We start from the raw sequence: 23,294 nt of genomic DNA, 5'->3' as shown, positions 1-23,294 counted from the left end.
CTTTTACCCGTGTGTCCCTCGTTCAACAAATATTTATGAAGCTCCCCTGTGCCAAGATCTGTGCTGAGACCCAGAGTGTCTCAGAATGGGGTTGCACTCTGGGTCTGTGCTCATCGTTGAGATCCACACAATCGTCCCCAGCCCAGACTTCCCCCCAAGAACTTAGAACTCATAGAACCAAAACCACACTCCGCATCTCTCCTGGGTATCTCATGCCGTCTAACAGGAATCTAAGCAGAATTTATCCAGATCCGGACCCCAAACCCACTCCTCCCAGACCCTTGTCTATCTCCATTGAGGCCCCTCCATTCTTTCTATGACTCGCATTTTTCTTGGAGTCACCCACGCTTTCAGCATCAGAGTCTGTTTGGGAACTAGACACCACAGCAGTTATTTTATTTTATTTATTTATTTATTTTAAGGGCCACACCTGTAGCATGTGGAAGTTCCCAGGCTAGGGGTCTTATTGGAGCTAGAGCTACTGGCCTACGTCACAGCCACAGCAACACTGGAGCTGAACCACATTTGGAACCTTCACCACAGGTCATGGCAACACCAGATCCTTAACCCACGAAGCAAGGCCAAGGATGGGACCTGCATCCTTAGGGATACTTGTTACGGCTGAGCCATAAGAGGAACTGCCATAGCAGTTATTTTAACAAGTTAAAATAATCATTGTTAACCAGGTACTAGAGAACTGAAAAGGCAAAGGGGAGCAGAGAGGTAGCACAGAAATAAACCTACTCACCTATGGTCAATTAGTCTCCAACAATATAATGGGAAAAAAGACGATCTCCTCAGCAAGTGGTGCAGGGAAATCTGGACAGCTACCTGTAAATCAATGAAACTAGAACACACCCTCACACCATCTATAAAAATAAACTCAAAATGGCTTAAATTCTTAAATATAATACATGACACCATCAAATTCCTACAAGAAAACACAGGCAAAACATTCTCTGACACAAATCGTGCCAGTTTTCTTAGGTCAGTCTCTCAAGGCAACAGAAATAAAAGCAAATATAAACAAATGGGATCTGATCAAACTCACAAGCTTTCATATAGAAAAGAAAACCACAAACAAAATGAAAAGACAACCTACAGACTGGGAGAAAATATTTGCAAATGATGCAACTAACAAGGACTTAATTTCCAAAATATATCAACAGCTCATACAATTTGATAACAGAAAAAAAAAATCAACCCAATCAAAAATTGAGCAGAAGACCTAAATAGCCATTCTTTGGAGAATTTCTTCTCCAAAGGAGACATACAGATGGCCATTCGGCATTGGAAAGATGTTCAACCTCACTAATTATTAGAGAAATGCGAATCAAAGTTACAATAAAGTATCACTCACACCAGTCAGAATGGCCATTATTAAAAGTCTACAAATAACAAATGCTGGAGAATGTGTGGAGAAAAGGGAACCCTCCTACACTGTTTGTGGGAATGTAAGTTGGTCCTGCCATTATGGAAAATAGTATAGAGGTTCTTCAAAAACTAAAAATAGAGTTGCCATATGATCCAGCAATCCTACTCCTGGGCATATACCCAGGCAAAACTATAATTCATATAGATACATGTACCCCAATGTTCAGAGCAGCACTATTTATAATAGCCAAGACATGGAAACAACCTAAATTTCCATCGAAAGATAAATGGATAAAGAAGATGTGGTATACATATAAAATGGAATATTACTCAGCCATAAAAAGAATGAAATAATGCAATTTACAGCAACATGGATGGACATAGAGATTATTGTACTAAGTGAAGTAAGTCAGAAATAGAAAGTCAAACACCACATGCTATCATTTATATGTGGAATCCAAAATATGACACAAATGAAAACAAAAAGAGAAAACAGAAAGAGACTCACAGAGAGAGAACAGACTTATAGTTGCCAAAGGGGAGGGCGATGGGGAAAGTAAGTATTATTGGGAGTTTGGGATTAGCAGGTGCAAACTACTATATACAGAATGAATAAACAAAAAGGGCCTTCTATAGAGCATAGGGAACTGTATTCAATATCCTGTGATAAACCATAATGGAGGAGAATATAAAAAGAATACATATATACATACACGCACACAAAATATATACCCATATATATTTGCAACTGAATCACTTTTCTGTACAGCAGAAATTAACACAAGATTGTAAACCAACTATGCTTCAATTTTTAAAAATTGTTATTTTTTTGTCTTTTTAGGGCCACACTCGCAGCATATGGAGGGTCCCAGGCTAAGGGTTGAGTCAAAGCTGTAGCCACTGACCTATGCCACAGCCACAGCAACGAGGGATCCAGGCCACATCTGCAAACTACACCACAGCTCAGAGCAATGCCGGATCCTTAACCCACTGAGCAAGGCCAGGGATCGAACCTGCATCCTCATGGATGCTAGTCAGATTCGTTTCCACTGAGCCCCAATGGGAATGCCTAAAAATTAATTTTAGAAAGACTTTGTTCTCTCATACACCACCTCCAACCTTCCACCAAAGCCTCCCAGCTCTACATTTCAAGTATCTCCACGACCTCACTGCTTGTCATCACTGTTCTGCCACTACTTTGGTCTAAGTACCACCAACCTTCCAAATAGCCTCCCAAAGGAGCTCTTTCACAGTCTCCAGACTCAATTCCCCACAAAGAAGCCAACATGACTATATTAGTTAGCTAGGGCTGCTAAAACAAATGACCACAACCTGGGAGTGTTGAAACAACAGAAATTACTTTTCTTACAGTTCTGGAATCCAGAACTCTGAAATCAAGGTGTTAGTGAGATTCCTTAGCCTGCAGACCCTTGAGGGGGAATCTGGATGTTCCATACCCTCTCTCCAGGCTCTGGCAGCTGCTGGCAATCCTTGGCCTCTTGTAGACACATCACTCCAACCTCCGCTTCTATCTTCACATTGCCGTCTTCTCCATGTCTCTGGTGCTTCTCTTCTTATAAGGACACCAGCCTTAAAAGATTTGAGACCCATCCTAAACCCAGTATGGTATCATCTCAAGATCCTTAAGTTGATTGTATCTACAAAGACTTTATTTCCAAATAAGGTCTCACTCACTGGTATGGGGGGCTAAGGCTTCAACCATTACAGCAACCATATTAAAAAAAAAAATCAGATCTTGTCCCCCTTCTGTTCAACATCCTCCAATGGTTCCATCTTACCCTGGGTAAGAATTGCCCTCCTTCACAATCTGGGCACTTCGATGCTCTCATTTCCCCACCTATTCCTCTCACCTTCATCACCCCACAGAAGCTCCTCCATTCCTCAGCCTCCACTCACATGTTAGCCTCAGTTCTCTGCACATTCTCCCCACCCCTTGCCCCCAATGTGGGACATTCTCCCTCCAGATAATTGCATGGCGTGCTCGCTCACATCCTTCAGATCTTTATTCAGAAGTCATTTCTCAGTAAGCCTTCCCCTAACCATTCTACGTAAAACTGCAACCCAATCCTCATCTCCTACTTTATTTTGGGCCATAGCACTTAGTAATATACTGTAATTTTAAGTTTTTAAAATTTATGTCTCCTGGCATTAAAAGTAAGCTCTATGAGGAGGAGGATTTTTTCTTTTTTCTTTTTTCTTTTTTCTTTTTCTGTTTTTTTTGGGGGGAGCCAATCTCATTCACTGCTATACCTGAAGCACTAGAATAATGCCTGGTACCTACGCACCATTGGTAATTATATTTTTTAATTCAGCATATACAATTGGAATTGCACAGAAGAGAATATATCAAAATTTCAGTGTTCATAAGACGTACTCCTTGAACAACACTAAAAATAGCAATTGTATCAGTAGATGAAAACATATGGTTTTCGCTCCTAGCAAATCATACTTTAGTGTATCTGATTCACCTTGTCCTGATGACTCCTAATGATACCAAATGCATAGTTGTCACCAACAGAGTAAAATAGTTTGAAACCATTCTAAAATATAAATAACATAAAAACCAATTTTGATTAGCAAAGATAAAGGAAAGGCTGAATTCATTCTATTCTCTCTGTGGAAAATAATGCTACAAGATTTTTGTCATATAAAAAGCAATTAAAGAGTATTCAGCAAAAAAAAATTAGAAAAAATACTTTAGAGATGTGTCAGAGATTGATTAATAAGAATGCCATTTTTCTGGATTATTTTACTTAGGCAGTATCTGTCAGCTTTTTAAAATGACTTTTGACAACTGGATTGAGATATAATTGACATAAACACATATTTAGAATGTACAACTTGATAAGTTTCGGCGTTTTTGTGTACCATGACATTACCACCCAGAACTTGGAGAATTACACCACAAGCAAGATAGTAAATACAGCCACTACCCTCAAAACTTTCTTTGAGATCCTTTATAAACCACCATTCCCTGCTCTTTGATAAGTTGTGGTCTATTTTCATTCAATATAAAATACTTCCTAATTTTCTTCTGATTTCTTCTTTGACCCCTTTATAGCTGTGTTTTTCAGTTTCCAACGATTTGGAAATTTTCTGGAGATCTTTCTTTTGTTGGTTTCTTACTTACTTCCATCATGACCAGAGAATATGTATTGAGCAACTTGAATCCTTTTAAATCTACCGAGCTTTTTTTTTTTTTTTAAGCTACGAAATATGGTCTATCTTGGTTAATGGACTGCAACAGAGTGTGAATTCTGCTGATGTTAGGTGGTGCGCTCTCTAAATGTCAATTAAGTCGAGTTGGTTGATGGTGTTGGTCAGGTATTCTAGAGTCTTAGCGCTTTGCTTATTTTCTCTATTTATTCCATCGATTATTGATGGAGGGGTATTAAAATCTCTAGCTATAATCGAAGATTTGTTTCTTCCTCTTTACAGTTAAATTAGTCTTTCTGTATTTTAAAGACTTGTTATTAGATGCATAATACTTAGGATTTTTATGGCCTTTTGATGAACTGGCCCCTTCATCGCTAGGAAATGATATTCTGTATCCCTGGTAACACGCTTTACTCTGAAATCTGCTTTGTCTGATATTTAATATCACCACTACAGCTTTATTTTGATCAAGATTAACATGGTAAGCTTTTCCCATTCTTTTAACTTATTTGTGTCTCTAAACTGTGGACTTGCAGGCAATGTATAATTAGTTCTTCTTCTTTATTCAATTTGATAATCTCTGCCTTTTAATTGGAATGTTCAGATTATTAATATTTTATATGATTATCGGTAGAATTAGTTTTAAATCTACCATATTGTTGGGGTTTTTTGTGCCATCTGTTCTTTAATCCTTCTTCCCTATTTTCCTGTTTCCTTTTACATTCAACACTTTTTAAAATTTCATTGTATCTTTTTTGTTGGCTTACTAACTATGATTCTTTGTTATTTTAGTGGTTGCTTTGGGGGATTATATTATATATCTTTAGCATATCATGGTGTATCTTCAGGTCATATTATACCACTTCATGTAGAGTATTAGAACCTTACACTGGTTATTTCCAGCCCTTTCCTCTAGGCTTTTATACCACACATTTTCATGCATCCTACTTACACATATGTTGTAAAACTCACAATTAATTGTTGTTATTTTTGTTTAATCAATTATCTTGTTTTTGTTAGAACTTCATTAACATATAAATCACATACTATACAATTCACCCTTTGAAAGTGAATTATTTAATGGTTTTTTAGTATATTTATAAAATTGTGCAATTATCACCACTAATTCCAGGATATTTTTATCACCCCAAAAGGAAACCCTATACCCTCTAGCTAGCCAACCGACAATTCCCTTGATCCCAAAGTAACCACTAATCTACTTTCTGTTCCTATAGATTTGCCTCTTCTAGGCATTTCAAATACATGAAATCATGTATATGGTCTTCTCTGCCTGGATTCTTTCACACAGCGTAAGTGTTTTCAAGGTTCATTCATGTTATCATATCTATATCAATATTTTATTTCTTTTTATTACTAAATAATATTCCAGTGTGTGTGTGTGTGTGTGTGTGTGTGTGTGTACCACCTCTCATATTCCAAATCATCAGTTGATGAACACTTGGATTTCTTCCGCTTTTGGACCATTATGAATAATATTGATATAAACACAGATGTGCATGTTTTTATGTGGACATATGTCTTTATTTCACTTGGGTAGGTACCTATAAGTAGAAACACTGAGTCTGATGGCAACTCTATTTTTATCTATTGGTGGAACTGCCAGATGTTTTCCAGAGCAGCTGCACTGTTTTACATACTTACCAGCAAGGTTTCAATTTCCAGTGTATGAGGGTTCCAGTTTCTTTATATCCTTGCCAAAGCATACTACTATTCATCTTTTTCACAGTCGCTATCCTAGTATTATTCATCATGGTTTTTATTTGCCTTTGCCTGATGACTAATGACCAATGATCTGTTTCTTGGCTGCACCCACAGCATGCAGAAGTTCCTGGGCCGGGGATTGAACCTGAGCCACAGCAGTGACAATGATGAATTCTTAACTGCTAGGCCACGAGGGAACTCCTCAATTATCTTTTAAATAGATTTAAATATAAGATAAAATCATACATTTACACATGTAATTATCACATCCAATACTCTTTGGTCCTTTTTGTAGATCTGTATTTTCACTAATATTATTTTCTTCTGTCTAACAGACTTTCTTTAATATTTCTTTTTTTTTTTTAAGGCCACAACTGTGGCATATGGAAGTTCCTGAGCTAAGGGTCCAATTGGAGCTGCAGCTGTCAGCCTATGCCACAGCCACAGCAATACAGGGATCCAAGTCACATCTGCAACCTACCTCACAGCTCACAGCAACTCCAGATCCTTAACCCACTGAGCAAGGCCAGGAATCAAACCTTCATCCTCAAGGACACTGTGTCAGGTTCTTAACCTGCTGAGCTATGACAAGAACTCCTCTTTAATATTTCTTGTACCGTGAGTCTGTTAGTGATAAATTCATTTAGCATTTGTATGTTGATAAAAGGCTTTTTTGGCCTTCATTCTTGAAAGATACCTTTGTCAGGTATAAAATCTTGTGTTGACAGGTGTTTGGTTTTTTTCTTTTCATTTTTTAAACATGGAGCTCTCCTGTCTTATATTTTGCTCCTTTTTCTTTTTCTGATGAGAAACTCACTGTCATTATTATCTTTAGTCCTCTGACTATAACTTGTCATTTTTCCTCTAAGCTGCTTTGAAGGTTTTCTCAGCAACTTGATTATGATGTGCCTTGGTGTAGTTTACTTCAGTTTTCTTGTGTTTGGGGTTCATTAAGTTTCGTGTACTTTTAGTGAGATTTGGACCATTATTTTTCAAATAATTTTTCTTTGCCCACTTCTTTTTAAGGAACTCTAATTTCTCATGTGAAAGACCTGAAGATGTCCCTCAGTGTATGGATGCTCTGTTTGTTTTTTTAAATTATTTTTCCCTGTTTGCTTTATTTAAAATTGCTAAATATTGCTAATCAAATTAACTACTCTTTCTCCTCTTCAATATCTAATGTGCCATTAACTCTCTCTAAGGTATTTGTTTTTTACTGTACCCATGGCATGTGGAAGTTTCTGGGCCAGGGACCAAACCCATACCATAGCAGCAATCCAAGTTGCTGCAGTGACAATGCCAGATCCTCAGCCCACTGTGCCACAAGATAAATCCTTTCTAATGTATTTTTCACTTTAGGTATTATAGTTTTCATTTCTAGAGAATTTAATTTGTATCTTTTTAAAAGTAACTTTCATGTTCCTATTTACCTGGAACATATGTAATACAGTTATAATAGGTATTCTTATGTCCTTGCTTACCAATTCTAACATTTTTGTGAGTTCTAGGTCAATTTCAACTTATTTTTTATTATGGTTGCATTTCTCCACCTATTTATATCCCTGGTAATTTTTTTATTTGATACCAATCATTATGAATTTTTCTTCTCAGCTATTGGGTAATTTTTTATTGTTATAAATATTCTTGGCTTTGTTCTCAGATGCAGTGAATTTACTAGGAAATTGTTTATTTTTCATCTTGTTCTTAAGATTTTTTAGGTAAGAGCAGATCAGTCTTTAGAGCTTATTATTGGCTACTACTGAGGCAATATACTTCTGAGTTTCAAGAATTATGAAGGTGTCCAGTCCGGCTGGTGGGAAGAGGTACCATTCTTGGCCTTGTACAAACACTCGGTATTGTTCCTTCTAATCCTTTTGCATGGTTCTTTCTCCAACCTCCTGTAGTTTCTGCACACACACACACACACACACACACACACACACATGCATTGATGTGTGCTCTGCAAGATGCTTAAAGGGAGCCCTCTGCTGATCTCTGGAATTCTCTTTCTCTCTCTGCAACTCTTTCCTTTTCAGTACTGTTAATAAATTCTATTAACTGTCTTTTCCCCAGACTTTTAGGTCAACCTCCCAATTCAGGTAGTCTGACAGATTCCATCTGGATTTCTCTTCTTTGCACAATAGCCTGGAAACTCTCAATGAAGTAAGTTGGGAGATTGTCAGGTTTATTCCATTTGTTTTCCATTTCTTAGGAATCATTTTCCTTTGCTGCTTGATATCCAGTGTTTTGAAAAATCCTTGTTTCATATTTTGTCCACTTTTTTTGATGGTGTTGGTGGTGGTTATCAGGTAGAAGGTAAATGTGGTCCCTGTTACTCCAGCTCAGCCAAAAGTAAAAGCCTCTACCAGCTCTTTAAAATTATCAACTTGTTACGGTTTCTTTTCTCATGCTAAATAAACGTTCACTTTTCTGCTTAATCTTTGTCATTTTGTATTTGTAAAACAGGGGCCCAAACTCAAGTTCTTGAGGTAAGCCCCTGGAATTGGAATTCTTCCTCCACCACTGACTAGCGCTCTAACTTTGACCAGCCTCTGTACTTCAGTTTCTTCGTCTATAAAATAAGGATGATAATAGGACCTACTTCATGGTGTTGAGTGTTGAGTAAGCTATTACATATAAACCACTTAGGAAAGAACCTAGAACATGGAAACCACTCAAAAAATGTCAGTTATTATTCTTGTTATTATTTGAGTATCATCAATATATAGGTGGTCCTATAATATAAGGAATCACCTATAGAGAGTGTAAAGGCTTAGGATGGAAGACTCTTATATAAGAGATGAGGGCAGAGGAACAGTAGGTTACGAAAGAAACAGAGTAGTGGCCAGGGGCTAGAATAACCAAAATAATATAGTGTCCTAGAAAACAAAGTAGGCAAACTTCCAAAGGAGGAAGAGGTTAATATGGTCTATGCCACTAAAGATCAAGATGAGGACTTAAAAATAACCCCTGGATTTGGGGATGTAGCAGTCATGACTAACAGTGTAAAATGAGGACATGAACAGAGCCTACCACATATGCTAACAATAAATATTAAATAAAATAATTTATGCTAATGCCTTAGCATAGTACTTGGCACATATTAAGCATTCAAAATGTATAACATATTTTATGGCTATTATTGCCAATGTTATGTTTACTTTTTGCATCACTGGATCCAGCTCATGTCTCATCCTAGTATATAAATGTTAGGGTAGATTCAGATTTTCTCTCTGGTACTACCGTTTCCATTGTCCTTGGCTCATCATCACTCATACCCCAAAGTATGACACTAGGAGTACTTCTATCACACACACACACACACACACACACAGACTATCCCACAAAAAAAGAGTTACTTTTTTCAAAGGGCAGTCATCCCCACCTCCCACAACACTTCTCCTTATCTTATTAAAATAGCGGAGACTTCACCAATGATTAGCATTCTCTGTGGATTCAAGAGTCAAGGACAATCCTGGCTCAATTTTGAGGCCCATACCTACATCCTGTTGGAGCTAGAAGAGATGCTTAAGCCCCTCTGGCTTCTATGGTGAAAGGTAGAGCCCAGCTCTCCATCAGGATTCCCTCCACATAAGAAGCAGAATGGATTCTTAGTATCCAAAGACCAGTGGTCAGTATCTGCTACATTCCAGAAAATATCAGCCAAACCCAAAAGTTACGTGGACCTAGCAGATCAAACACCCTGAATTATATTTCTAAACATTTTTTTTCACAAACCCTTATGAATTCCAAGTGAAAATTTGGTCCTGTGGTTCTGATTCATTGCTGTATGAATCACATTAATGCGACTTACAAAGGTCTGTGTGAAGACCCAGATTACACCTTTCAAAATGAGAAGTATAATTTGTATCAAGAGTCAGCTGATTTAAACCCTAAACACACCTGTGTTCAAGATGAAAATGTGCTACCTGGGCTTCTCTGAACCTCATACCATGAGTCATTCTAGATGGCTAAGTCTTCCAATACTTGAAAGTCTAATTATTTAAACAGAAATAATTTTAGATTTTGGGTAACATGAGGCAAAACCTCCCTAAACAGATATACTCTAACTTTCTAAATAAGGTGAATATAATTTTACCTTCTTTTAGAGACTTAGGGTCATCCATTAAAACATCAATAAATGGCCTAGCCTAGAGTAGATTTAAGATTCTAAGGGTTCTTTAACCTTATGCTAAATTGACTCTAGAGAGTTAGTTTTGAGTTCTTAGGCTCATAGTAGCTTTTCTATCTCCCCTCTTATTGACATCTGTCATTTCCTGCTATTATCAGTTTACCTGTCTGTAGTAGCTTCATTTAACCATTTGTTGCTTTTTTTTTTTTCTTTTTAGGGCCGAACCCACGGTATATGGAGGTTCCCAGGCTAGGGGTCGAATGGGAGCTGTAGCCACTGGCCTACACCACAGACAGAGCCACGCCAGCCAGATCTGAGCCGCGCCTGCAACTACACCACAGCTCATGGCAATGCCAGATCCTTAACCCACTGAGCGAGGTCAGGGATTGAATCTACAACCTCATGGTTGCTAGTCGGATTCGTTTCCGCTGCACTACCTAAGAGACAAATTTTGAGAATTATGTATAAAGTTCATATAAATGGATTTGGAATGGGCCCCTGAGAGATTTCACACATGAACCATCTAAACTTGCTCTGGCACTTTTTTTTTTTTAATAGGTAGGGTATCAATAAATAAAATTAATGGAATATCTTGTGACATCAAGTCTGGATTCTCAGATGTTTTGTTCGTTTATTTGGTTTTTCTTACTTTGTGATTCTTGGCCATGTCCTACATTGGTAAGAAAGATGGATGGTAGGTGTTTCTACAAGGGAGACTAGGCTTCAGGTGTGCTTCCTTCTCTGTATTGTAATAGGCATCCGCTCAGTTGGAAATATAACCGGTCACTTAGATAAGCAAATAGCTGGAATACCTCCAGGAAAAACTTGTCAATGGTTGAGTTCAAAGATTGAAAGGCCAGGTACGGTCAGAATAAAGTTACCTCACAACAATTTTCTCCTTCCTTGCAAAGAATTAATAAAGCATGAGTTCTTGCCCCAGCTCTAGGGTCTGACTGGAAGAAGAAACTTTGTTTTGGCTTTGAGTGAGGCAACTTCCCATGGGGGGCATGGGGCTGTCAGACACCCCACTCCCATCCTGCAGTGATGGCTCCCAAGGGGGGCTTCTTTCGTGGCACCTCTCTCTGTCATGCACCATTCAGCCCCAGGATTTTTCTGTGCCTGGAGAACCCCCTGCCCAACATTTCAGTATAATCCCAGAAAGTGTTTTCAATGGGTGAATGAGCTTCCAACCATTTAATTCCTTAGACAACAGAAAACTCAGCTGTTCCCAGGAACATGTGCATTGGCTCAGAAAAGAACCCTGCTGCTTCCATTCCCCCAAAGTCCCTTGGTGCAGGAGAGCTGAGATACTCTGTCATCCCTGAGCACCCTCCTCAGTCTATCGGGGTCCCCAGAGAGGTAGGGACTCCTATTCCAGAGGTTGCATCTCAAGTCCCCACTCTCTACTCCCCAGATGGGTTGGCATGTGAGCTTCTTTTTAGCCTTTTCCCTCTGGGCAGCTTCTGGCTTACTTGACCTATTTGCCAAAAGCTCAAGACAGAGGGTATAGAAAAGCACTGAATCACTCTAGGGACTGTGTTGTGTCCCAGTTATAAAGCCTAACTTCAAAGCAAGTTTCTACCTTTCAGCAGTCCCAAACCTCACAGATTTAATGGTTGATTCTGATTAATGATCAGCTTGTGTTTCTTTATTTTCTTCCCCTAGAGGAAGAGAAAAGAAAGTTCTTTCTTTTAGTAGATTTTAGATTCTGACACTTATAAATATTTGAGGCTATAAGTTTTCTTAATGACAGGAGTTAAGATTTCCTCTGTTCACCCAACCAGGACAGAGCTATTTCTCCTTTCATTATTCTTCCCCTTCCATCTCCAGCTCAGTGCCTGGGTCACTAGGTACATTGTAGCTACTTAAGAAATATCCATTGATTGAAAGAATGGGTGGGTGGATGGAAGGCTGGATGGATGGCTGGATGGATGGACAGGAAAATGTCTCTGCATTGTCATCTGCCAGGGTGGCTTCCCAGCTCGAGAGAGAACTGTCACAGTACTTCCTGGTAGCTTTCCTTCAAGGACTCACTAATCAAAGGGCCCTCCCTTAAACCTATTTGAAGATCATACGACAGAATTTAAAAATGAAGACATGTTTATTTATTTCTTAGTTTGCAGAGAGCTGGAAGAAAGCATGGCCTCCCTGGGCCCTGGGAGTGGTTGGACAGTCTTATGTTTGAGCATAGCTCAGCTCTGTCAGGCACCTTGGCATCCACTTGGTCCTGGAATGGCTGTGCCCAGCAGGGGGACAGACAGGAGCTCAAATCACTCCACTGGGGCTCTTCTTGGTTCATAGGTTGTTGGATTTTATGGCCTTTTTAGACGCCTTGGCAACTGCTAGCCCACTCTAGAAGGCATCCTTCCTCAGACATTCCAGGATGCCACTGCCCACTGAGAACTCTGCAAAGACAAGGGCCTGGGCCCTTGTCACACACCACAGAGTGTGGGAAGATAAGGGTTCAGTTTTACAAAACCAGGCCAAGCTTCACTAGGGTGACTTGTGGCTGTAACTTCCCAATCTCCCTGCCCCTCTGGTCCACCTTCTCTTTCCTAGAGCTAAGCTAAGCTTCTGGAGGCCGTTTTTCCCTCTCCAAAGATCCCCTAATTAACACTTCTTCTTTCCTCTTTTTCTCTGCTCCAGTTCCATCTCTACTCATCACAGCATTAAAAAACCACAGGTCCGATCCCACTCCTGATACAGCAGACTCTGCCCTCAAAGAGGGCTTTGAGCCAGGAGAAGATGGACTTGTGGTCACCAGAAAGAGAAGGAGCCCTCCTAGGGTGAAAAGAGGCCATGTCTACAACTCGCAGTGCTTGGCATGAGAAGAGTGCTCTCACAGTAGTTGCTGTTGGGCTACTAATTACACAGTCTTCGTCACCAGAAGTCCAATACACTATCCATCTCACCGAAGAGCCACTGGCGGGCTACACATTCTTAAAGGGACTTTCACACATTGCTTATTAGTGGCCATGAAAACAAAACAGCCAGACAATAAAGAGATCACCTCCACCAGCTCCAAATTAACTTCATGTACAAGGGGGCAAGGGGCAGAAGGCATCATGTGGCCCTAGAAACCCTGGATGGGACTCAACGTCACCTGGGCAGGATTCAGGCTGAGATCCCATAACCTCAAGCTAACCAGGACCAAATACCTGACAAGCTCACAGAGGGGAACGCGCTGTCAAAACAAACTGGTCCATGGTGCTCACTTTGACAGCAAATATATTAAATGTGGAATAACATGAAAAAGATCAGCAGCGCGCTTGCAGAAAGATGGCAAATAGATTCATGAAGGAAAAAAATGGTGTGTGTGAGAGGAAGGAGGCATCAACGTCATAAACTCCTGATTCAAGGAGCTGAAAGACACCATAAAATACAAACCTCACCCTAAACAGGGGGATGTTATCAAGGACATGGATAAGTCATCTACCAAAACTGACATTCAGAGGGGATATCAGGCCTTAAGGTTATGTTATAGAGTATTTCCATTCTTAGGCAATACGCATGGGAACATTTAGGGTTATAAGACCATGAAGCAGGTAACTTACTATCGAATTGTTCAGAAATATAATACTTATTACAATAGATATAGAGATCTATATTATATATATTAAATTATACATTATATATGATGTAATCTTTTTCTTTCCTGGGCCAGCAATCGAACCCGCACCCCAGCAGCAGTGACAATGCAGGATCCTTAGCCACTAGGCAACCAGGAAACCCTGAATGTAATTTTTTCTTAACTTGGTAAGGAAAGTCCACTCACACTGTACCTCTAACTCTTCCGTGCTCCAGCCCCTGTTTTTCTGATGTGGCACTAGGTGTCAGGCCCTGGGCTGGACACTGAGGTAGGACATGAATGAGCCTCATCCCTGCCCATTGGAAGTTTGGCATCCAGCCAGTCAGATGAGCACAGTCAGCCATGCAGGGTAGCGCTGAAGTTCCAACACCACTGTTTCTCAACCTAACTTTTGTGCCACAATCCCCAAGTAGCTTACTGAAGACAGAGCATCCAAGCCCCAAACATCAGACCTACACCACATCAGTCTTTCGGGGTAAAACCTTGAAATCAACATTTTAATGATGGAGACTTAGACACGTCCAACTCTGAAGGGACAACCAAAGGCACAGTCCTTTGGGGATCTGTTTCTACAGGGTTCCTAAGAGCCCACAGGACTGGAGGAGGATCAATAAAACTCTACAACCCATGTAAACCATTTAAGAAATGGGAAGTTTGGAGCTTTTGGGAACACGAAAGAGGATGAAGGGGATTCACCCCACCCCAGCACTGGGACTGCTGGGAGACCTTCAGGAGGGAGAAAGGGACAGAAGGCCTTGCACACTGGAATGGAGGCATGGGAGCCAAAGTCAGGTGGGCAACCTGGGGCCAACAGCGCCACCTACTGGCATCAGGAGAGGAGGAAGCAGTCAGGTCATGGTTCTCTGTCCAGCATGGCAGTGCTAAAAGCTGGGGACCCCCTACATGCATCAGAAAGGAAATGCACAGTGGGCGGGGCGGGGGAGGGGGTGGGGGCCCAGGGGAGGGTGAGCGAGCAGTCTGCATCAAAGCCTCCAATGTCTTTGCAAGTTGTCTGCTCTGAGAGGAACTGGTCAGGGCATTTCTAAAGTGCACCAGCGCTGCTGCAGGCTTCGTGACAGAGAGTTGGACTATAGCTTTTTTCCCCAAGGACTCTGTTAGGGTCCACACACTGTGTGCTTTGGGTATATGTATCCCAGATGCGACACTGGTAAGACAAGTCCAAATGCTCAGAGGAGCACATATTATAACCAAGCCGCATTGTCTACACTGGCTTCAACAGTGGCCTCACTATGTACACATGGTTAATGGATTCTGTCCCTGAGAGAGCCATGGTTACAACCAGACCATCCTGGAGATCTCAAGAGCCAGCCAGCCGGCCTCCAATAACCCCCACATCAATGCTGCATTTTTTTCTAACCTTTACGCTGGTTTATAGAAACCACATTCACTTTAGTTCATTCAATCCCAGCTCCACCGCAAACTCATTGTGTGACTTTGGGCAAGTTACTTACCTTCTTTGAGCTTTAGCTGCTTCTTCCATTAAACTTGGATAATAATATGTATTTCACAGTGTTTCTCAGTAACTTTCAGCCCCTTTCCACTTCTCTATAGTTGAGTGTCATAAGTAATAGACCCATGATTTGCCATTTGAAAAGACACATTTATAATCAGCCATTTTGTTCATATTTTCATATACTGATCTCAGTTTGAACATTTAGTTAATAGAAAAGACTTTAGACACAGCAGGAAATTCTCTGAAGATATTTTTCAATGGGTGATAGGTTTTTAAAGTGTCTCTAGGCCTTCTGGAATGGATGGCAGACAATTAGCCTGCCTCTTGCCTGAGAAATCAGACTAATTACTGGCAAGGCTTGGTTAATGGGGTCTTTCGTGAACTCCCTAAGTGAGAAATCTTTAACTTTTCACAAACATTCAATCTCATTTGTGCTGCTGATTCCTAATATTTCTATACAAGTGCTTGGCCTCTGGGCTTTTGTAGTCAAATAATCCAAATCAAACCAAGCTGCTCTGCCAGGGGAAAAATTTATTTTGTGTGAATCTACTAGAAGAAATATTTAGAATCAGTTTGGAATCACCATAGGCAAAGACTAGCTACAGCCCACTCCAAAGCAAGTTTTGTGGATCTGGGCTAAGAGGTGAGTTGAACATCTCCATGGCTTGTTGAGATGTTCAAATAGTAAACACTGGCATGTCTCCAAGCCATAGTCTGCAAGAAGCTGGCTATTCCCCTGACCCCAAGTCAATTGCCACATGTAGACAGATTCAGGGTCCTGTGTCTAAGGAAAAAGAGACAAAGTCTGAGAAAACCAGCTACCTGCCCTGAACCAACCTAGAAAGGATGCAGAAGAGCCTCAGAAGATAAGAGGAGCTTGAGGCATGAGGCACCTGAGTAATGACAGGATCATCTACCAGCGAGGGGTCATGTGATGACAGCCAAACTTGACACAGAGATACCTGTCACTGCTGACAGGAGGAGAGGGCTAGCGACTCAGACTTTGGCAGAAGTCTGGAGAGGATTCACATAGGACCCAGAGCTGAGGCGTGACCTACACAGCTGCCTGGAGGGACTGACTCCAGAAGACTCTCCAGGGACCTTAAAGGAGAGACCAGAATGTTCAACCTGGAGTTCTTCCTTTGTAGTTCTTCCTCATCAAGGACGTTCACAGCTCTTGAAATAACAGAGTCAGGAACTTGGGAATGCTGAGCATCTTTGGATTCACTTTATAATATTGAATTATATTACATTGTTTCTTAGAGGACCCTGAGCTCTTCCTTTTTTATATTTTTACCTGTTCCATCAGTTCTTTCCAGACACTTTAAGAAGGAATGGCTGTCCACCCAAAGCTGCTTGAGATATTCTGGGTCCCCAATCTATCCTGACTATGGAAAGGAAAACATTATTATTTTTTTGTTTAATTAAGGTATTATCCTTTCTTGCAAATAAGAACATTGGTTTAATTATTATCCTTTTTTTTTTTTCAAATAAGAACATTGGTCGACAATTTCAAGAAGATTAAACAAAGAGGGACAGCAATGGCTTCAGGATGTAGGTTTTTATTGTGAGGGGAGTGTTTGGCAAAAGGGCCCAATAAACCCCAGTGTATTTCCCTCTCCTCTATGCCTCCATGTGACCTAGAACAACCTAAGCAAAATCATCTTTAAATCCTTCGGCACCTCCATTCTCTAGTTTCATTCTTAGCACATGTAACTCCTCTCCAGGAAATAAGCTGAGCCAGGGTCCTCAGTCACCAGTGTAAGACTATGTAGGTCATGAAAGGTTATCCCTAGGGAGAACAAGAAAGTCTCATTTCTCAAGGACCATGGTTCTCAAAGTGTAGTCTGTACATGGACTACTTGGGGAACTTGTTAATAAAATGCATATCTGGGGGCCCTTCTTCCACACTCGGCAGGTCTGGGGTGAATCTCAAGAATCTGCATTTTTTTTCATTCTAGTAACTAAATCATTAAATCATTCTGGGTCATTCTGATTCAGGTAGAAAGAAGACACTTTTGAAACCCTGTTTTAGGGCTAAGTCAACATAAGGACAGCCTTCAAGAACTGGTACCAATTCCTAAGAGAAGTAAGGGATCATTTCCTTCCACTTCTCTAGACCAAAAGAGAGTGATTCCCAGGATCTGGACCCTCGAGAGTCCAGCCGGTTCAACGCCTCCTCTCCAAGAAGGCACCCTGTGACCTCTGTGACCCACGGCAGCTGCTGCCTCCTCTTAAAGACCACAGAAGAGCAAGATTTCACAGCCTCCCAAAGTCATTCCAGGACTTAAAACACCTTTCAGTTAAATTCTTTACATTTAATCAATTCTCTCATTGCAAGACTAATCAACTCTTGCTCTATTCTCTGCAGAGATGGAGAAACAACAACATAGTGTATAATTTCTAACCCTTCATTGATTCACAGAGTGTTGGAGCCAAAAGAGATTGCAGATGTTGTCTGGCACTACCCTTTTATGTTACCCATGAGAAAACTTGTCCAAAGATTTGTATATATTCACTGGGTTTTAGTTTTCAATGCTACAAAACATCAGAGGGAAGATGTCCAGGAGGTACGTAGCTTTACCAGCCACCCTGCCCCCAGACTGTGCATTTTCTATTCTGCTGTGCTGCCTTAATTTGAGGTTGGAAGCATCCTCTTAGACACTTCTGCTTCAGAGTACATATTTAAAACTCTTTTATTATTCCTCAAAAAAAAAATGTTTTCCATTCTTATACTTTTTTGAGTCATTTGTCTTCAGATTTTCCTTTGCTCCAACTAGAGTTGCCTGATACAGCAAATAAACATCCAGGATACCTAGTTAAATTTGAATTTCAGATAAGTAACAATTTTTAGTAAATATTATCCATACAATATTTCATGCTTACACTAAAAAAAAAATGTTGTTTATCTGAAATTCAGATTTAACAGGGAGTCTTGTATTTTATCTGGCAACTCTCATTTCAAACATTTTAGAAGTATGTCAATTAAAACTAGACATAGAACTCTTTATACTTTTGGCAGTTTGTCCTACTCACCAAAGACTCTCCCACATCAGTCTTTTCATATGTAGCTCCCTCTGCTAGAGTGTTCTGCCCTCGAAATAGCTCTGTGGTTTGATGCCCTACTTCTCCTTATCCAAGAGGTACGTTCCCTGACCATCTTATAGAAACGGCACCATCACTTTTCAACCTTCTTACTCTGATCAACTTTCCTCTTATCACTTGTGACCACCTGACAAAGTATATGTTCTCATCTATTTACAGAGTTTTGATCTCTTCCCTTAGAGTATAAACTCCATGACAGCAGACACTTGTCTCTATTCACGGCTTTATCCATAACATGTAGAATAGTGCCTCACACAAAATAGGTCTACATATCACTTATTTAATGTTGCAGTTAAAAAGTGTCCCAAACTTTACATAATAGTCACTTATTATCTCCTACTGTTTCTGAGGTAAGGGATTTAGGAGTTGCCTGGCTAAGTAGTTCTGGCCAAGAGGCTCTCATGAAGTGATCAGAGCTTGGCTAGAGCTACAGACATCTGGAGCCCTGTTTAGAGCTATAGGACCCACTTCCAAGGTGTCTCACTCATGTAGCTGGCCCTTGGCAGGAGGGTTTAGTTCCTTTCCATGGCAACCTCTTTACAGGGCTACTGCACGGTGCCTGCGTGAGGCTGTCTTCCGTGACACACTGTCGGCCTCCTTCATATTCTATTGGTCACGTAGGCCACCACCGATTCAGTGTAGGAAGAGACCTATATTAGTTTTCTATTGCTGCATAACAAATAAACACAAAAGTAGTAACTTAAAACCACACAAATCTGTTATCTCACAGTTCTATAAGTCAGAAGCCTGTACAGGCCTCTTTAGGCTTTTTGCTTGGGATCTTATAAGGCTAAAAATAGAAATATACATTTGCAAACAGAAAACAAATACTAAAAACATAGACCTGAATCTAAACATAATAATTACATTAAATGTAAGTGGTCTAAAAATACCGTTTAAAAGATAGATATTATCAGAATTTTTTTTTCTTTTTAGGGCCACACCCACAGCACATGGAGGTTCCCAGGCTAGGGGTCAAATCGGAGTTGCAGCCACCAGCCTGTGTCACAGCCACAGCAACACCAGATCTAAGCCACATCTGCAACCTACACTGAAGCTTGAAGCAATGCCAGATCCTTAATCCACTGAGCAAAGCCAAGGATTGAACCTGAATCCTCATGGATATTAGTCAGGTTCTTAACCACTGAGCCACAACGGGAATTCCAGAATGAATTTTTTAAAATGTTCCAACTATATGCTGTACCCAAGAAACTAACTTCAAATATAATGGCATAGGTAAATTTAAAGTTCAAGGATGAAACAAGATATACCATGCACACACTTTCGAAAAAGAAAAAAAAGAGTGGCTATATTAATTATAGACAAAATAGACTCAGAACAAAGAAAACGACCAGGAACAAAGAGGGAAATTCTATAACAATATAATGATCATTTCAGCACAAAGGTACAACAACTATAAGTGTGTACGTACCAAATAATAGAGTTTTAAACATGAAGCAAAAACTAAAGAACTGAAAAGAGAAATATATGAATCCACAATTATAGTTGGAGTCTTGATACTCCTCAGATATTGACTGAAGTAATACACAGAAAATCAGCAATATTATAGAATTGTTGGTTTGAACAATCACCATTGGTGATTGAACAACACCATCAGCCACTAGCATCTAATCGATGTTCATAGAATACTCCACCCGACAACAAAATAATATGTATTTTTTTCAAGTGCATAGACCATTCACCAAGATAGAAAAATCACACAATATATATTCTTTGACCATAATGGCATTAAAGTATATCAGTAACAGAAAGAAAAGCCAGCAAAATCTCTAAGCATTAAATGCTTATATGAGGGGAAAAACAATCTCAAGCCAATAATCTAAGCTTCCACCTTAATAAACTGCAAAAAGAAGAGAAAAATAAACCCAAAGGAAATAGAAGGAAGAAAATAATACTGAATAGTAATTAATAAAATTGAAAGCAGGAAAACAATAAGAAAAATCACAAAACCAAAAGCTAGTTCTTTTGAAAATAACAATAAAATTGATGGACATCTTGAAAGACTGAAAAGATAAAAGATGCAAATTCCCAAAATCAGGAATGAGAGGGTGTCACTATAGATTCAATACGCATTAATAGGGTAATGAGTGAATACTAAAAACATCTCAATGCCCTTAAATTTTTTTAAATTAGAGAAAATGAACCAATTCCTTTAAAAAATCCAAACTGCCAAAACTCACCCTAAATGAAATAAATAACCTATGTTATCTTAAAACTATTAAACAGAAATTAAACCCATGGTTTAAACATTCTGAAAAAGAAATTTCCAGGCCCAGATTGTTTCCCTGGTAAATCCCAACCTAGTATTTAAAGAAGAAATAACACAACTTCTACACAGGGTTCTTCCAGAAAACAGAAGAGGAAAGAATACTTCCCAATTTATTTCATGACATTAGCCTGACCTTGATACCAAAACTTGACAATGACAGTACAAGAAAAGTACAGATAATATGCCTCTATAAACAAAGATGCAAAAATCATTGATGAACACTCAACTAATCAAATTCAGCAATATAAAAACATAAAAGTAATAGTATACCATCGCCAAGTGGGGTTTATCCCAGAAACGCAAGCCTGGTGTCAATAATCAAAAATCAATCAATGTAATCCACACCGTCAATGGTCTAAAGACAGTACCAATTGCTGCAGAAAAGGGATGAGGCACATTCTATTTCTTGTCTTGGGTGATGGTATATTTACTTTGTGATAATTCACTAAAATAAACAGCTATGAATTGTGCACTTTTCTGAATATACAGTCAACATGAAAGTTTTGAATAATAGTGATAAAAAGAAAATACCGAGTACTATTATTTCTTGAAGCATTTATAAAACTGCATTTTGAAATTGTCACTTGCATTTGGCATTAACCAGAATGATTTGAGATATATGTTGATTTAATGTAATGTTACCTAATTTATGAAGATCATTAGATCTCCATTCAATCTTTTTGTTTCATTAAATTTTCCTCACCTTCATGCATATTTTCCTCACCATTATTACCAATGATAGTAACTGTTGTTGAAATGGTAACACTAATCCTTCCTAGAAAGCTTGAGATGCTCTCATTGGTGGGGGTGGGGGTGGGGAGAAGCAGTCTTAGGGTCAGAGAGTTGAGATAACAATCCCCGACCTACACAAGGTCCATCTTTTGTTTGTTTCCAGCATCCTTAATTCTATTTCCCTCTCTGGCCTCCTCCTGCTCCCAAACATAGGTACCTAGAGAATGTTTCCTGGAGATTAACTTCAGATGTTATGTATTCTTTAACACTATAGAGCGTACAGTTTCATTATGCAGGATGAGTAAATTCTGGAGATATAATGTACAGCACAGTGACTGTGGCTAATAAAACTGTATTATGTACTTGAACTTTGCTAAGAGTATAGAACTGAAATGTTATCACCACGCACACACAAATGATAACTATGTGAGGTGATGGGTACGTTAATTAGCTTGATTGTGCTCATCATCTCACAATGTATACATGTACCAGGGTACCAAAACATCATGTTGTACCTCATAAATATATACAAGTTTTATTATATGTCAATTATCCCTCAATAAAGCTGGAAGAAGTATACACACACACACACACACACACATATATTTTGTTTGTTTGTTTGTTTGTTTTTTGCTTTTTAGGGCCACACCCATGGCATGTGGAGGTTCCCAGGCTAGGGGTTCAAGCAGAGTTACAGCTGCCGGCCTACACCACAGCCACAGCAACACCAGATCCTTAACCCACTGAGCAAGTCCTGGGATCGAATCTGCAACTTCATCATTCCACTGCACCAAGACAGGAACTCCAAGGAAAAATTATATAATTTTTATGTGTATAAACTTTTAATTTACCTAAATGGTTTGTGCTATAAATCTTATTCTCTTTTCACCTAACACTATGATTTTGCAGTTTTTTTGTTGTGTGGTTTTGTTTGTTTGTTTGTTTTGCTTTCTAGGGCCACACCTGCAGCATATGAAAGTTCCCAGCCTACAGGTGGAACTGGGGCTACAGCTGCTAGCCTGTGCCACAGCCACAGCAACACAGGATCTGAGCTGTGTCTGCCAACTACCCCAAAGCTCAGAGCAATGCCGGACACTTAACCCACTGAGCGAGGCCAGGGATCGAACCTGCATCCGCATGGATACTAGTCAGATTCATTTCCACTGAGTCACAATGGGACCTCCAAAGTAGACTAGTTTTATCAAATACTAACTTTTTTTTTTTTTTTGCTGGAGAAGTATAAATGTTTATAATCATTTTGGAAAACATTGCGGTAGCAATTCCTATAATTCAGCAATCCCATTCTTGGTTATTTCACAAATGAAATGCATACATTTATGCACCAAAAGAAAAACACAAACATCTTCATAACAGCATTATTTGTAATAGTTGGTTGCCCTAGAGTTTGCAATATACATTTACAATTAATGTAAGTCCATTTTAAAATAATACTATACCACCTCATGGGTGGTATGAGCACCTTATAATAAAATAATCTTAATTCCTTCCCCCTTTTCCTTGTACCATTGCTGTCATTCATTTCACTTATATATAAGTATACAAGTGTATGTGTGTATAAAATCTAATACACTGTTGCTATTATTTTGAACAGTTTTATCTGTTATATCAATGAAGAAAAATAAAATTGAAAATTTTACCTTCACTTTTTCCTTCTTTGATGTTCATCCTTTCTTTTTGG

Source organism: Phacochoerus africanus, chromosome 3 (genome assembly GCF_016906955.1).
Source record: "Phacochoerus africanus isolate WHEZ1 chromosome 3, ROS_Pafr_v1, whole genome shotgun sequence".
NCBI classification, from domain to species: domain Eukaryota; kingdom Metazoa; phylum Chordata; class Mammalia; order Artiodactyla; family Suidae; genus Phacochoerus; species Phacochoerus africanus.
This window is presented reverse-complemented; position numbering follows the sequence as displayed.